Source organism: Stegostoma tigrinum, unplaced genomic scaffold, assembly GCF_030684315.1.
Source record: "Stegostoma tigrinum isolate sSteTig4 unplaced genomic scaffold, sSteTig4.hap1 scaffold_539, whole genome shotgun sequence".
NCBI lineage: Eukaryota > Metazoa > Chordata > Chondrichthyes > Orectolobiformes > Stegostomatidae > Stegostoma > Stegostoma tigrinum.
In genome coordinates this window covers 45001-49600 of record NW_026728471.1, presented here as the reverse complement: position 1 = coordinate 49600, position 4600 = coordinate 45001, and positions in this window count along the sequence as shown.

The following is a 4600-nucleotide window of genomic DNA, read 5'->3' as shown; positions in this document are numbered from 1 at the left end:
GCCGAAATTCAAACTCCTCCCCTCCGAAAGGCGCGCCTCACCCGGCCACGGCCTCGGAACTGCTCCCCTTCCTCGGGATCGGCCCCTCGCCCGGGAAAACCCGCTCCCCGCCGTCCCACAGCACTCCGACTCGGCCAGGCAGCCTCACGGGCACAGCGACTCCTGCCCACCTCGGGAACCGACGCCCCGCTCGGGCTCAGGCTCCGAAAACCCACAACAGCGGGCAGCTACCCTCAATGCAGCCGAAATTCAAATTCCTCCCCTCCGAAAGGCGCGCCTCACCCGGCCACGGCCTCCAAATCGCTCCCCTTCCTCGGGATCGCCCCCTCGCCCGGGAAAACCCGCTCCCCGCCGTCCCACAGCACTCCGACTCGGCCAGGCAGCCTCACGGGCACAGCGACTCCTGCCCACCTCGGAACCGACGCCCCGCTCGGGCTCAGGCTCCGAAAAACCACCACAGCGGGGCAGCTACCCTCAATGCAGCCGAAATTCAAATTCCTCCCCTTCGAGAGGCGCGCCTCACCCGGCCACGGCCTCGGAACTGCTCCCCTTCCTCGGGATCGGCCCCTCGCCCGGGAAAACCCGCTCCCCGCCGTCCCACAGCACTCCGACTCGGCCAGGCAGCCTCACGGGCACAGCGACTCCTGCCCACCTCGGGAACCGACGCCCCGCTCGGGCTCAGGCTCCAAAAACCCACAACAGCGGGCAGCTACCCTCAATGCAGCCGAAATTCAAATCCCTCCCCTTCGAAAGGCGCGCCTCACCCGGCCACGGCCTCCAAATCGCTCCCCTTAGGCGAAAATTAAGCCCCCGTGGCCGATAATACCCCTCCTTGATCGTGCACAAGGGCAGCTCCAAGTTGAACGGGCTCAGGCTCCAAAAACCCACAACAGCGGGCAGCTACCCTCAATGCAGCCGAAATTCAAATCCCTCCCCTTCGAAAGGCGCGCCTCACCCGGCCACGGCCTCCAAATCGCTCCCCTTAGGCGAAAATTAAGCCCCCGTGGCCGATAATACCCCTCCTTGATCGTGCACAAGGGCAGCTCCAAGTTGAACGGAGAAGTCAGTAACCAACCAAAAATAAGCTTGGTTACTGATTTCTCCCGTTGGTTACTGACTTCTCCCTTTGGTTACTGATTTCTCCCGTTGGTTACTCATTTCTCTTGTTGGTTACTGATTTCTCCCGTTGGTTACTGACCCTTTGGTTACTGATTTCTCCCGTTGGTTACTGACTTCTCCCGTTGGTTACTCATTTCTCCCGTTGGTTACTCATTTCTCCCGTTGGTTACTCATTTCTCCTGTTGGTTACTGATTTCTTGGTTACTCATTTCTCTTCTTGGTTACTCATTTCTCCTGTTGGTTACTGATTTCTTGGTTACTCATTTCTCTTCTTGGTTACTCATATTCCCTTTCTGACACTTAGAATTTTTTTTGACACTTAGAATTCTTTTTGACACTTAGAATTTTTTTTGACACTTAGAATTCTTTTTGACACTTAGAAATTTTTTGACACTTAGAATTTTTTTGACACTTAGAATTTTTTTTGACACTTAGAATTTTTTTTGACACTTAGAATTTTTTTTGACACTTAGAATTTTTTTTGACACTTAGAATTTTTTTGACACTTAGAATTTTTTTGACACTTAGAATTTTTTTTGACACTTAGAATTTTTTTTGACACTTAGAATTTTTTTTGACACTTAGAATTTTTTTTGACACTTAGAATTTTTTTTGACACTTAGAATTCTTTTTGACACTTAGAATTTTTTTTGACACTTAGAATTTTTTTGACACTTAGAATTTTTTTGACACTTAGAATTCTTTTTGACACTTAGAATTTTTTTTGACACTTAGAATTTTTTTTGACACTTAGAATTTTTTTTGACACTTAGAATTTTTTTCTAAGTTTTTCCTTCTGGTTACTGACTTCCCTCGTCGGGCACGGGGATTTTCGACTTCCTCCTCCCGACCGAGGGGCCTCATTTTCGGGCATTTTCCTCAGATTTCCAAGCATTTTTAGACACTTTTCCCGACTTTTCCTGCTTACTGATTTCACACTTTTGGCCATTTTTATGCATTTTCCTGGTTACTGATTTCACGCTTTTGGACATTTTCGGAGGTTCCGACGGCTTTTTCGCCTTACTGCTTCGGGCACTTTGCTGACCTTTTCCCGCTTACCCCTTTCAAGGTTTTGGACGTCTCCGGTCGGGTCCGCGCCCCTCGCCCGGGCCGGAACGCCTCCCCGCCGGCCGAGTTCCTCGGGGTCGCCCCCTCGCCCGGGAAAAACCGCTCCCCGCCGTCCCACAGCACTCCGACTCGGCCAGGCAGCCTCACGGGCACAGCGACTCCTGCCCACCTCGGGAACCGACGCCCCGCTCGGGCTCAGGCTCCGAAAAACCACCACAGCGGGGCAGCTACCCTCAATGCAGCCGAAATTCAAACTCCTCCCCTCCGAAAGGCGCGCCTCACCCGGCCACGGCCTCGGAACTGCTCCCCTTCCTCGGGATCGGCCCCTCGCCCGGGAAAACCCGCTCCCCGCCGTCCCACAGCACTCCGACTCGGCCAGGCAGCCTCACGGGCACAGCGACTCCTGCCCACCTCGGGAACCGACGCCCCGCTCGGGCTCAGGCTCCGAAAACCCCACAACAGCGGGCAGCTACCCTCAATGCAGCCGAAATTCAAATTCCTCCCCTCCGAAAGGCGCGCCTCACCCGGCCACGGCCTCCAAATCGCTCCCCTTCCTCGGGATCGCCCCCTCGCCCGGGAAAACCCGCTCCCCGCCGTCCCACAGCACTCCGACTCGGCCAGGCAGCCTCACGGGCACAGCGACTCCTGCCCACCTCGGGAACCGACGCCCCGCTCGGGCTCAGGCTCCGAAAAACCACCACAGCGGGGCAGCTACCCTCAATGCAGCCGAAATTCAAATTCCTCCCCTTCGAGAGGCGCGCCTCACCCGGCCACGGCCTCCAAATCGCTCCCCTTAGGCGAAAATTAAGCCCCCGTGGCGGATAATACCCCTCCTTGATCGTGCACAAGGGCAGCTCCAGTTGAACGGAGAAGTCAGTAACCAACCAAAAATAAGCTTGGTTACTGATTTCTCCCGTTGGTTACTGACTTCTCCCTTTGGTTACTGATTTCTCCCGTTGGTTACTCATTTCTCTTGTTGGTTACTGATTTCTCCCGTTGGTTACTGACTTCTCCCTTTGGTTACTGATTTCTCCCGTTGGGTTACTGACTTCTCCCGTTGGTTACTCATTTCTCCCGTTGGTTACTCATTTCTCCCGTTGGTTACTCATTTCTCCTGTTGGTTTACTGATTTCTTGGTTACTCATTTCTCTTCTTGGTTACTCATTTCTCCTGTTGGTTACTGATTTCTTGGTTACTCAATTCTCTTCTTGGTTACTCATTTCCCTTTCTGACACTTAGAATTTTTTTTGACACTTAGAATTCTTTTTGACACTTAGAATTTTTTTTGACACTTAGAATTTTTTTGACACTTAGAATTTTTTTTGACACTTAGAATTTTTTTGACACTTAGAATTTTTTTTGACACTTAGAATTTTTTTTGACACTTAGAATTTTTTTTGACACTTAGAATTTTTTTTGACACTTAGAATTTTTTTGACACTTAGAATTTTTTTTGACACTTAGAATTTTTTTTGACACTTAGAATTTTTTTTGACACTTAGAATTTTTTTTGACACTTAGAATTTTTTTTGACACTTAGAATTTTTTTTGACACTTAGAATTCTTTTTGACACTTAGAATTTTTTTTGACACTTAGAATTTTTTGACACTTAGAATTTTTTTGACACTTAGAATTCTTTTTGACACTTAGAATTTTTTTTGACACTTAGAATTTTTTTTGACACTTAGAATTCTTTTTGACACTTAGAATTTTTTTTGACACTTAGAATTTTTTTGACACTTAGAATTTTTTTGACACTTAGAATTCTTTTTGACACTTAGAATTTTTTTTGACACTTAGAATTTTTTTTGACACTTAGAATTTTTTTTGACACTTAGAATTTTTTTCTAAGTTTTTCCTTCTGGTTACTGACTTCCCTCGTCGGGCACGGGGATTTTCGACTTCCTCCTCCCGACCGAGGGGCCTCATTTTCGGGCATTTTCCTCAGATTTCCAAGCATTTTTAGACACTTTTCCCGACTTTTCCTGCTTACTGATTTCACACTTTTGGCCATTTTTATGCATTTTCCTGGTTACTGATTTCACGCTTTTGGACATTTTCGGAGGTTCCGACGGCTTTTTCGCCTTACTGCTTCGGGCACTTTGCTGACCTTTTCCCGCTTACCCCTTTCAAGGTTTTGGACGTCTCCGGTCGGGTCCGCGCCCCTCGCCCGGGCCGGAACGCCTCCCCGCCGGCCGAGTTCCTCGGGGTCGCCCCCTCGCCCGGGAAAAACCGCTCCCCGCCGTCCCACAGCACTCCGACTCGGCCAGGCAGCCTCACGGGCACAGCGACTCCTGCCCACCTCGGGAACCGACGCCCCGCTCGGGCTCAGGCTCCGAAAAACCACCACAGCGGGGCAGCTACCCTCAATGCAGCCGAAATTCAAACTCCTCCCCTCCGAAAGGCGCGCCT